The sequence below is a fragment of the Trichomycterus rosablanca genome, chromosome 22, assembly GCF_030014385.1.
Source record: "Trichomycterus rosablanca isolate fTriRos1 chromosome 22, fTriRos1.hap1, whole genome shotgun sequence".
Classification (NCBI taxonomy): Eukaryota; Metazoa; Chordata; class Actinopteri; order Siluriformes; family Trichomycteridae; genus Trichomycterus; species Trichomycterus rosablanca.
The window spans coordinates 19152631-19166106 of record NC_086009.1 but is presented as its reverse complement, the minus strand read 5'-3'; the positions used below and the strand labels follow the sequence as shown (position 1 = coordinate 19166106).

Here is a 13476-nt window from a genome sequence, read left to right as displayed (position 1 = left end):
CAGCTCTGCCATCTGGCTTGGCTGGGCGGCTGCATGAACAATGATTGGCTATTGTTCATGGGGTTAGGGGCAAGTCGGATCATGGGTCCTCATAACTGGTGCAATTACGACCCCTGCTGGCTGATTGATGGTGCCTGCACAGGACTGAAGAATAATGCTGATCAGGTGTGGCTCTCCGTGCACAGTGCTGATCGGTATATATGAACTCAACTCGTGCAGGTGAAAAATGCAGTCTGTACTGAGCACATGTCGGAGGGGGAGAAGTGTCCTCAGTCAGCGGTGGAGGGTTGAATCAGTGGAGGATGCAATCGGGGTAATTGGACACGACTAGATTAGGGGAGACAATTGGGGAAAAAGGTTGGAGAAATAAAAAAAATAAAAAAATGTTCCACCTGGGAATCAAAACCAGGACCCTCTTGCTGTGAGGTGCCAGTGCTACCCACTGAGCCACCGTGCCACCCTGTAGTAAACGGATGCTAGCGGAGACTCTGCATCATGCCAGTAATGACCAGGCATGCTCGAGGCTCTGTGAATCAGATTTACCAAGTTGAGAAAGGTATCCCAGCCAAAGTCATATGACTGTAGCCACTGATGCACCACTTTCACATCATCATCACATGAAAATCTTCTTCCCCTTAAAGCTTCTTTGAGCATCTAAAAAGGTGGAAATCAGATGGCGCTAAATCCGGACTATAAGCGCCTTTTAGTTTCTCAGACTCTACCGATTACTACTCCTCCCACCCTCACCCTCGTATGTAGCCACCACTCCTAATTATAAAGTCCAGGTGTTTAAGCTCTATAGCTTATGCTCACATGTGTATCTACATGCTTCCAGCTTTGTGGCAACAGTTTGGCAGAGATCTTTTCCTCTTCCAGGATGACTGTGCTCCTCCTGTGCATCTCCATGTCATCATGCTCCCACCTACATTCTTCACAGTGGGTATGATTAAGCTGGGAGAAACTCACTGTTTACTCTCACACACTTTCCACAGATTTCCTTTCATGTTATATTTTTGTCTGGTTTAACTGAAGAGTTATTTCCTTTATAGGTAATGATGCTTTTACAGCACATATTGGGTGTGTTCGAAAACCTAGGGAGCTGCCATGCTGTCTTACTGTCTACATAGGCAGCTGCCTTAGTAGAGAGGATTCTAATAAGTCAATGACTTATAAGGCAGGTTATTTGAACACGCTACTTAGACAGCGATTCCATCGGGTTTTGCATTTCGCATTTAGCATTTAGCATCTTGCCATTAAAACCAATAAACTGAGGTAGCACAGCACGCTAACGTCAATATAAAATCTTCCTTCATGTACCGATAACGGTTACATTTCCTGATGAGCCCGAACTTGCAAATAAAAACACTCGGTACAAGTTTATACAAGTTAAAAATCAGTAATATTTTATTTACGTTTGAAAATAACTCCATTCGTTTCTCCGCCCCGCCAGCCATGTTTATTTTTCTGTGAGAGAAGAGCACCCGACCCGCAATGAATGCTGGGATTGCCTTGATCACTAAGGACGCTTCGGATGCTCACTCGTTCGTGAGCCAAAATAACATTGAAATATTAAGATGCCTCAGAAGTGAGGATTTTAAGGCATCTAGGATTTCGAACAGCCTCCTTCTCGGGAGCGCAGCACAGGATGACGTAAAATGCTGTCTATGTAGAGAGCTCACTAGCTTTTCGAACACACTCAATGTGTTCTGTCATGTCCTCACAATATGTATTTTGCTAGCTAGTCGATGTTTATGAGCTCAGAGTGTTGAAACTTGGAATAGGTTTCATAAGATCACTATGCACATTGCCAAGTGTTAGCTAGAGTGGTGTAAAGGACACCACTGTAGGACTTTAAAGCAATGGTAGTCTAGAAAAACTACCTACATAACGTCAGCATAATGGTGACTGTAAGTTATGGTAAATGAGATATAATATTACGTTATTGGCGCCCAGGTGGCGCAGCGGTCATTACACCAGCGCCGAGATTCTGAACTCCTCGGTTCGAAACTCGTCTTTGCCAGTGGTCGGCTAGGCGCCATCTAGCAGGCATAATTTGTAGTGCGAAATGACCAGACAATGTGGGCGAGGTCTTTAAAAGCTGTGTAAGGACCCTGATTGGCAGATAGAGAGGCATTATAAATATAAAACATATTTCTACTGAAGGGAAGTCTTACTGCTGCAGAAATTGATGACATTCTTGATAGTTCTGGGTTTAAATTTGTGTCCTTTCTTGTTACAGCTTACAAATTTCCCAGTGCACAAACCAAGATCCATAAAGAATTAGTGTGGCAAGTTTAGTGTGTAGGAATCTGACTAGCCTTTAGGAAGTCCTTAACTAAACCAATCCAGTCCTTATCCAATACGGTTGAGGTGAATTGGAATGCTGACGAAAGCCAGGTCTTATTTCCTGACATAGAAGTCTGTACATGAATGTGAACAATGATCAGAACTGTAAAGAAGCTATTTTCAAATATAACCTTTCAGGATCTCATTCAGGTGTTCCAGTCTAACACAGGTAATAAACAGTAAATGGAACGCCGGGCACTTTTGATCCTGATCTGATTTCGTTCTTCAGGTGTACACGGTGTTCACGGTCGCAATTCCAGGCCGACAGCCAGGCCATTAAAATCCAGCCTAAGTGAGGGGACACCTATGTTAAACCGTAAACGGACATTTTCCGTCTGCTAGATTTAAAGAAGCTTTTCTAAGGAGGAGGAATAGATGGGGAAAGAAAAACTCCCGGAGGCTCGGCAGCACAGTGGGATTTTTCCATTAACCCGACCATATTGAATTCCCAGGTGTAGGTGCTAGAATACACGCAGCATCATGGAAGAGGAATTAATTTACTGCTGATTCACTGCCTGTTCACATCATTTTACTCCTGCTTTTTAGAAAGGGAAATGAAATAGAGGCTTGCTCAGACTTGTTAAAAACTAGTCCAGACTGATTGAACGTCTCTCCGTGCATATTCATGCTAACAGACCCAGCGGTAGGAAGCTCTAATTGTACATGAAGAAATGCTCATTTACAGACGTCACAAACCTTTATTTTTAATTGTCAGTTTTACCCAGAATCTTAAATGTGTTTGAGGTGGGTGGGATTATTTAGAAATCCTGGGTGGGCGTATTTTTTAAGGTCCAAGAAAGATGGCATGTCCAGAAAAAAGAGGATGTCTGGTCACCCTCCGTGTGATGCCACGAGTCTTCCATGCCCGGGAGCCGAGGGCCGATAAGTGCTTTCTAGGTGTGTGGGTAAAAGTCTTGTATCTTATATAATGTATATTAATCAGGCAATGGCAGGAGCTTCATAAATTGTGTTGTGTGCCAAGCAGCTGCACACAAGCCTAATATCTATATGCGCAATGCCAGATGTTAGCTAGAGTACTGCAAAGCACACCACCACTGGACTTTGGACTCCACTGCCATGATGTTTTTTTTTTGGTGATAGGTGGACCGTCACCCCAGTCTGAGTTTGCATGCACTTTGGAGTAGGATTTCAATGCTAGCATCCTATGATCTACTGCTATATTTGTTTATTTGAATATGTATGCCCATTCCTAATGCTGCCATGCCTAATTAATTGTTGATAAATTGATCCAGAAGAGTTTGGAGTGGAAGTGTTTACAATAAAAACAATGTCAAGTGCAGCCTTAATTACTAACTAGTTCTTGAGCTTGATTTTCTCCTGCGTTTATCACCGCAGGGTTTAGCAGGTGCCCTGTGAGCAAATGTGCCCTGTAAAAGAAATCAGGTCACTGCTTATGTCAGACCGAGTAACAGGGTCTGTGTTTTTATTACACAAATCAGCTCCCACAATCCCTGGTCGGAGCAGGGCCAGTTGATGTCTATTCTTTCTGATATGAAGGATATGAAAAATTCGGATGAGCCCTAGGCAATGTCGCTTTGTCTCTGCGATGCTTATACACACAGCTGGATGACTTGTCACGATGCTTCGCGGTACGGGCGCAGAACGTGTGTCTAATTCGTCCCTCATGGGTCATTGAAAGGGGGTCTGTTTGTAATTGGTGGTGCAGAACATGGCTCAGTGAGGAGACATTTGATGTAATAGGTTATTTTATTGTGGATGCAATTATCCTCCTATCAATTCAAAAGTATAAAAAACACACTTTACGTCCCATGATCTTGCCAAACATGCAAAGTTCACTTTTGCTCAGCTTTTACTTTAGACGCCTGCTTTTAAAAGCCAGAATGATTCAGAGTTCAAGTAAATGTGTTAATTTTCTAGACTTTCTAAAAGGAAAGTTGGCAGAATACAGTTCTCTAGAAAGTCTTTGGGTGCTCTAGCATTAATGTTTTCTATTCAGCAGGCCTAAACTATTAAAAATAGCCCCAGACCATTAGTCTCTGTCAACCGAAATGGACAGTTGGTGCTCTCTTGGCATCTACTCTGCCAAGATTCATCAGTCAGGCTGTCAGATGCTAAAGCGTGATATATTACTCCAAAGAACAAATCTGCTTCTCCAAAAATGCTTAAAAATGCTTCTTTATACCCCTCTAGTTACCACTCGGTGTTACTCATGGTGATCTTAAGCTTGTGTGCATTTCTCATGGGCATTTTAATCATGTTCATGAAGGCTGTTAACATACAGAGACTGTGAAGTGGAACTTTTGTACACAGATAATAATGCTCCAGTGATTAGGTACAACAACAGTGTCTGTGGGAATTTAGTCCCAAAAAAGTCCCAAAAAAGCATTTGTGAGGTTGTTGGACCTGACCTGGAATGGGTGTACCAGTGTATTCTAAAGGTGTTTGATGGGGTTTGAGGTCAACACTTTGAGCAGGCCACTAGAGTTCTTCCACCCCAGATTTACCAACATATTTTTACCCCCCCTTGAAGGAAAAGAATAAGACCTTCCCCAAACTCTTGGCACAATGTCGTAAGCATGTCATTTATTTTATGACTAAAGCACCTGAGCTTAATGCTAAGGAGGGGTGTCTACATACTTATGGACACTGTATATGCTGTTCAACAACACAACGGTAGCACAGAACAGAAAGCAGTTTGATACTGTGACATCAGACGTGGTGTTGGTGTAAAAATGCACCGTCTGCATTCAGGCCTGATAAATCTGTGAATAGACTCCCACTTTCTGACTGGATGGTGAATTCTGCACTCAGAACACACACATTACACATCTGCAGATGGTGAGCGGCTGCTGGAGGGGCTGAATAAATCTGCACTTATTTTCTCCTGCGCGTTCAAATGAATGGTTCAACAAACACAACTAAAAAGTGCAGGCTAATTAATATTCTAAACACGTACTCATTATTAAATAACACGCTGATGAGAGTAGCAAACGAGCACAGAGCTAGCAGTGCTAGCAGCAGAGCTAAAAGCAGTGAATGTGAATTACAGAACGGCAATAAACTTAAAAACTGCAAACAGCAATAAACTACAAAAAAGCAATGAGTTACAGAACAGCACTGGATTAAAGAACAGCACTGGATTAAAGAACAGCAATAAATTACAAAAAAGCAACAAATTAATAACAGCAATTAATTACAGAACAGCAACAAACTACAGAACAGCAACAAATTTATAACAGCAATTAATTACAGAACAACAACAAACTACAGAACAATGAATTACAGAACAGCAAATAAACTACAAAACGGCAATGAATTATAGAACATCAGTAAATTACAGAACAGCAACAAATTACAGAACAAGTTATAAACTACTGAACTGCAATGAACCACAGAACAGCAATGAATTACAGAACAGCAACAAATTACAATAAATAAACTACTGAACAGCAATGAACTACAGAAAAGCAATTATTTACAAGTAATAAACTACAGAATAGCAATAACTTTCAAGTAATAAACTACACAACAAAAATACATTAAAGAACAGCAATTAATTACAGAACAGCAAATAAATAACAGAACAGCAATAAACTACAGAACAGTAGTGAATTACAGAACAGCAATATATTACAGAACAGCAGTGAATTACAGAACAGCAACAAATTATAAAACATCAGTAAATTACAGAGCAGCAATACATTTAAAAACAGCAATAAACTACAAAACAGCAATAAATTGCAGAACAGCAACAAACTATAGAACAGCAATAAATTACAGAAGAGCAACAAACTGCAGAACAGCAACAAATTACCGAAGAGCAACAGATTACAGGACAGCAATAAATTACAGAACAGCAATCAATAATGTATTGGTGGTCATTTACATAACAGCAGTGAATAATGTAACTGTAAGTGCTAAACTACAAAACAGTAAATTACAGAACAGTGGAACAGCACTTAAACTACAGAGCAGGACGTAAATGACAAAATACAAAACAATGAATTACAGCACAGCAGTAAATTACAGACTAATTGAATTATACACCAGCAGTTGAATGTGGAACAGACCGATACAATTAAAGACCAGCAGTAAAATACCAGAAAACAGCAGCGACTTACTGAAATCCCTTCTGCCCCATCAATTCACACCAACAGTCCTCAGGGACGACATGACCCCTCTTCACACAGGGCACAACAAGGCCCAGGGAGGACAACAGAATCCCAGTACACGGCTCGAGAGAAATGAGTCAGGGTAGAACATCAGTCAGTTTTGTATGTGCTGTTGTTGGGAATGACCAGAGGTCATCAGGAGTGGATGCTCAGGTAAAAAACCTTTTTGTGTAGGTCTTTTGGCAAAGACGTGTAGATCCAAAATATGAAATGATGCAAATGTAAGCAGAAATAAACCGACCATGTTAGTGTAAAACAACTGGCACAAATCCTAATAGAACTGTAGCTTTTTTGCCGGGTCAGTAAGTGAACGAGGATTGAGAAGATATGTTTTTGTAATGTTAAGCTCTGCATGTCAGATCCCTGAACGTGTGTGTGTGTGTGTGTGTGTGTGTGTGTGTGTGTGTGTGTGTGTGTGTGTGTGTGTTTGTGTTTGCTGTCCAAGGTTCTGACATTTGGATGCTGAAGTTAATTTATCGTTCGGTCTGAAGGTATCACACCCTTGGCTTTGGCTCTCAAATCGTGGTCAGTTGCATCCTGTTCACTTTAATTATCTTTGATTATCCTTGAGCTGTGTCTCAAACTCAGTTGAAGTCTTCCTGTCTCAATTTAAATTGAATGGACATTTGAAGAAGCACACACCCGTCTATGAGGGTCCACAAGGAACGCTGCATTGTCAGGACAAAATCCAAGCCATGAAGTCCAAGGAACTGTCTGCAGAACCCAAAGATCTTTCTAAAAAAGAGCAACACAGCCAAAATAATACTGAAGTGGCTTCATACAGCTTTAAAATTGGTAAAACTGTAAAATTGCTAGTAGTTTAATATCACAGTGATAACATAAAACATAAATAATACTTCACCTTAATAAAACATTTGTAATAAAATTGATATTTATCATGTATAAATCAGTAAATTAACTTTATTTAAAAGAAATACCACATGCATATCCAACACCAGGCTGTCTTAATGTACATGCTTTTTTATGTATCATATCTATCATTAAAATTTTTGGCATTCAGCAGAATAGAGGGTTAAGGGCCTTGCTCAGGGGCCAAACAGTGGCAACCTGGCAGTGGTGGGGCTTGAACCAGCGACCTAGTCCAGTCCAGTATCTAACCACTAAACTACAACTGCCCCTGTCAGTAAATGACATCTTTCTTTACTTATTGTGAAGAATAATGTCATCTTTGAAATCTGAGACAAACACTAATCAGATCTGTATTTGATTCACATACATCATAAAGCAGCTACTAATAGAATCCACTGCATATTAGTGACAAATCAGAGGATGAAGTAGCTGGTTTACGAGCAGCGGCTCTTTTAAAATCTTCCAAGAAAGCAACAGAGAACGAGGCCAAAATAACAGAGTGGTATCTGCAGGACGTCAAAAATGAAGGAAATGATTATTCACTCTCACCAGAATTGAACAAAACGAGTCAAAGTGAGAAATGATTTGCTTGGACACTGTAGGAGACCTAATCTAATTCTGTTTCCACCCGTTAGACGCTGAGAAAGCGGGAAAACGCTCACGGGGAGAGAACAGAGTTATCAAGCTTCTCAGAACGATTCCTGATCGTTTTCCAATGATTCTAATGGTTTAAGTTACTCTGAGCTTAAAGTAGGACCAGGACTAACTCTCAGCGAAGAGAAGGACCGACGCCTCACACATTTAAAATATACAAACCTTAAGTTTGAAAATCACATCATATAATGTAAAATATTTTAAAAAGCATGTTTAAAACATACAAACAAATACACATTGTGCTATCACCCTTTCTCCAAAACATTTGTTGATCATATTGTGCACTGTAGAGGGTAAAGCACCTTAAACCCTTGCAATTTGAATGTTAGTCTTAAACTGCTGGATTATTTTCATGGTGAGCTCAAAACATCTAGGTTCAGAAAAAAAATGCTTTTAATAGTTCTTTACCCAAACATCTGTATTTCAGTAGTAGTAAGTGTAGAAGAAGTATTATTACTTTACTGATTATTATTATTATTATTACTACTGTATTATTATTATTACTACTACTATTATTATTACTATTATTATTATTATTACTACTACTATTATTATTACTATTATTATTATTATTACTACTACTATTATTATTACTATTACTATTATTATTACTATTATTATTATTATTATTATTATTATTATTACTATTATTATTATTAGCAGTAGTAGTATTATTAGCAGTAGTAGTAGTAGTAGTAGTATTACTATTATTGCTACTATTATTATTATTATTAGTAGTGGTAGTAAAGTAGTAGTAGTATTACTATTATTATTAATATTAGTAGTAGTAGTAGTAGCAGTCGTTCTAGCGGTAGTAGTACAGTATTACTAGCAGTAGTACTAGTAGTAGTAGTAATATTAGTACTGTACTTTATTGATAGTAGTATTATCAGTAGTAATAGTATATTGTAATAGTAGCAATAGTGGTCGTTCTAGAAGTAGTATTACAGGATTACTAGCGGTAGTACTAGTAGTAGAAGTAATATTAATACTATACTTAATTATTGGTGTTATTATTACTATTAGTAGTAGTAGTAACAGTAGTAGTCATTCTAGCAGTAGTATTACAGGATTACTAGCAATAGTACTAGTAATAGAAGTAATATTAGTACTATACTTTATTATTATTATAAGTAGTAGCGATAGTAGTAATCATATTAGTAGCAATAGAAGTATTACAGTATTACTAGCAATAATACTAGTAGTAGAAGTAATATTAGTACTATACTTTGTTATTAATATTACTATTATTATTATTATTATTATTATTCGCAGTAATAGTAACAGTATTAGTGGTACTTATTATTATTATTGTTAGAACGGTAATCATTGCAGGGTTATTTGTTGAGTGTTGTGCCAGGGTGGGCTGTGAGGTGCATGTGTGTATACAGTCCATGTGAAGGTGTGTATGTGGGTGTGTTGGTGACATTCGCATGCTGATCTGGAGCTTTGAGTGGCGTTTCTGACTTGCACTACGTGGGCACCGTGTTTTCTCTGACTGACACATAATTCCCCTCACGGCTACTAACGACAACTGAGAGCTCATTACTGACAGAGAAGAAAGAAAGAAAGAAGGAATTAAAGTCGAGAGAGAGAGAGAGAGAGAGAGACAGAGAGAGAGACAGAGAGAGAGACAGAGAGGGAGACACACACATAAAGAGAAAGAGAATCTCCTGCTGCTCAAATGTATTTCAGGGATGAACGAATGAAATGAATCCGGAAAAACTGCACTAAATGAACCATTTATGATAATCTACAATATTTTATAAAATATGTGGACATCCTTTCTAATGAATTACATGCTTCCAGAAAGTCCAGAAAGACACGGTTTCACTAGTTTGTTGCTAGTGATGCTTACACAACCGGCACGTTATTGGCAGCAACACTCGGGCGCGCCTCAGGTGTCTGCGTTACTTAAATAAAGAGCAGGAGAGCTGGAGGGTGCTGGTGTGTGAGGTGAAATCAGAGGAGGCAGGAACACAGATTGAAAAGTCAAGGTGGTCTCGCAAGAAGCGTGTAGTAATTACAGAGCAAGCAAACAGTGAGGGGGAAGCAACCAACCATGTACTCTAGAGAGAGAGAGAGAGAAAATATAAAAAATATAATATATATAATATATATATATATATATATATATATGTACTGTATATATGAGAGAGAGAAAGTGGCTGTTGCCAGGGACAACAACATTAAAGCAGGCACAAATCCTCCTACAGCATCACGGCCTTCCGTGGAGAGGAGGAGAGTTTCCTCCTCTCCTCCTCCCCTCAGGCTTTAATTCTGAGATCTTTTACTTCTCACTGCTCGCTTTCTCCTCTCGCTCATTTTCACTTGTTTCTCGATCATCCTCATTTCTCTTTTCCCATTATCCTGATCCCACGTCCATCACAGTCCATCTTACCCATTAGTCAGTGACTGATGAGGAAACCTATCCTGCGTCCTTCCTCTCTCCATCTTTTTACGTTCTCTACTTTCTCTCTTCGGCTCCTATTTTTCTATATTTACCTTCTTGCCATTTTCTTTACACCCGTCTTTCTCCTCTGTGTTGACCTCCTTATCCATCTGTCCACCTCCTTTCTTTTATCATGACCTTCTTCTCTTTAACACCTTTCATTTCTCCTTCTTTTTACTTCCCTTCTTCTCTCTCTCCTGTTTTCCCTCTTTATATCTCAAGCTCACTACTTTCTCTTCCTAGCTCTTGCTTTGTCCCCTTTTAATCCCCTTTCTCTCATTTTATTTCCTTTCTTTCTGTACCTCCTCATCTCTAGCAGGAATCCCAAGACTTCTGTGACACATAAACTATATAGAAAAGGTATCGATGCATGACTGCGCCCCTGTGCATCAGTGCCCAGCTATAAAAATGTTTGTTTATTGGGATTTTAACATCATGTTTTACACTTTGGTTACATTCATGACAGAAACGGTAGTTACTCATTACACAATATTTATCAGTTCACAAGTTTAATATCAAACACTGTCATGGACAATTTTATATCTCCAATTTACCTGACTGCACGTCTTTGGACTGTGGGAGGAAACCGGAGACCTGGACTGCACCACCTGGGGATCGAACTCAGGACCTTCTTGCTGTGAGGCGACAGTGCTACCCACTGAGCCACCGTGTCTGCTATAGAAATGCTCCTCAGACTGAACAGGCACAAATTCCCACAGACATATTTCAAAGTCTCGTTAGAAGCCTTCTCACAAAAGTGACTGTTGTTTTAGTTACACACTAGAGGTCACTTTATTATTCTTTAGGGCGGCATGGTGGGTAGCACTGTCACCTCACAGCAAGAGGGTCCTGGCTTCGATCCACAGGTGGGGCGGTCCGGGTCCTTTCTGTGTGAAGTTTGCATGTTCTCCCCGTGTCTGTGTGGGTTTCCTCCTACAGTATGTGCAGTCAGGTTAATTGTCCAAGACTGTGTTTGACATTAAACTTGTGAACTGATAAATCTTGTGTAACGAGTAGCTACCGTTTTTGTCACGAATGTAACCAAAGTGTAAAACATGACGTTAAAATCCTAATAAATAAATAAATTGATATATTATTCTTTAATAGTAGATTGTGTAACAAGCTCATGGTCAGGTGTCCAAATACTTTTGGCCATATAGCGTATGTCTCTCAAAATGAATGTAAACTTTTGGCGTCAGCTCTTCGCTAAACGTTGTTGTATTTCTCCTGTTTTGTCACTCTCTCTCTCACTCTCCACCGCTCGCAGCCTTGCTGGTTTTCTCTCTCAGCTTGATGTCACTGAAGTGACAGACTATTCCAAGTCTGCCACTGTATTTAGAATCAGATTAATTAGGCAAGCCAAGTGGCATTTGCGTTCTGCAAACAGAATGATTTAGAGTCCTCTCAGAGAACATAACTCATCTTTCCTTCTCTCTCGTTTTCTTCCCGACATCATATCTTATCATCTGATCTCAGCTGCTCATCAAAGCCAAGTTGGCACCAGACGGACTGTTGGACTGACCACAGAAGAACTGTTTTTCCCCCGCTGAAGCAGAGGAGGAGAGGACCAAACAAAGCATCTTCTGATGTGAGAGACGACAGGCTCTGAGGACAGAAAACAGGAAGCACAGGTTAGTGAACATGGCATATCTGTGCTAGTTTGCGACAATTTGTGACAATTTTGTGACTGATTTAGAAGTTCATACACTGAGATGACGTCCACCTTGCTTTGAATATGGAACGTATTGGAGAGCAGTGTCCAAAAAATGGGACGGGGGACGGGGGACTGGGGGGGGTAGTAATGGAGTATTGGAGCTTGCTAGGTAGGGATGATGTGTCATCAATGACCAATCATGGCAAAGTGTGGGGTAAAAAAGGAAATAGAGATCTCAATTTTGAAGTGAGCACTGTTGCCTCACAGCAAGAAGGTCCCGGTCCGGGTCCTTTCTGTGTGGAGTTTGCTTGTTCTCCCCATGTCTGCGTGGGTTTCCTCCGGGAGCTCCGGTTTCCCTTCCACAGTCCAAAAACATGCAGTCAGGTTAATTGGAGACCTGCCCTGTAGGTGAATGGGTGTGTGTGTGTGTGCCCTGCGATGGACTGGTGCCCCATCCAGGGTGGTACTGTGTGCCTTGCGCCCATTGAAAGGCTGGGATAGGCTCCAGCACCCCCCACAGCCCTAATTGGATTAGCGGTTAAGACAGTGAGTGAGTGAGTGAGTGAATTTTGAAGTGCATGCAAGGGTTTGATCAGCAGGCTTTTATCTGAACTATGTTGGTGATGGTTCCTCTAAATGCTCTAAACATGCACAACATATTTCAGAGCAGCACAGTGGCTCGGTGGGTAGCACTGTCGCCTCACAGGAAGAAGATCCTGGGTTCAATTCCCAGGTGGAGTGGTCTGAGTTCTTTCTGTGTTTCCTCCGGGAGCTCCGGTTTCCTCCCACAGTACAAAGACGTGCAGGTGAGGTAAACTGGAGATACAAAATTATCCATCACTGAACTGAGCACAGAGAGGACCCGGACCGCCCCGCCTGGGGATCGAACCCAGGACCTTCTTGCTGTTAGGCGACAGTGCTACCCACTTAGCCACGGTGCCGCCCTTAATGTAACCAAAGTGTGTAAAATAATATGAAATAATAATCAGTGCAGCATATCAGTGACTGAAGTGACTTGGTGTTAAGGGTCAGGCGCTGACCTGTAGTCCGTCCAGACATCATGACAGACGGCAGATAAGAACCGCTCTGTAATCTGTTTGTTCTCGACTGGATGCTCCTAAAGCGCCGGCCAGATGGGAGCTCGATGAACACATTGTGTGCTGTGTGAGTGCGGTCAGATGTGGTCAGATCTTCTGAGATGTTTATAGGTTTTCTGTATCTGTGCTGGGTCAGAAGTGCACCAGTGATCTAAAATAACATAAAGGGTCTGTAAGATCGCTTATTTTTGCTGCACGGCTTCTTGATTTCTCAGTAGTGAGCAGAACGGGAGACTTCTCTGTGCCCAT

General features: G+C 40.6%; 1 long non-coding RNA gene across 1 annotated transcript in view; it reads left to right on the top strand.

Annotated features, from left to right (window-relative positions):
* Nucleotides 1–13476, top strand: part of LOC134335885 (uncharacterized) — a 65364-nt gene that overhangs the window by 15084 nt on the left and 36804 nt on the right. Inside the window, exon 2 of the long non-coding RNA XR_010015660.1 lies at nucleotides 11953–12107. This is a non-coding gene — a long non-coding RNA (uncharacterized LOC134335885). The remainder of the gene's footprint in view (nucleotides 1–11952; nucleotides 12108–13476) is intronic.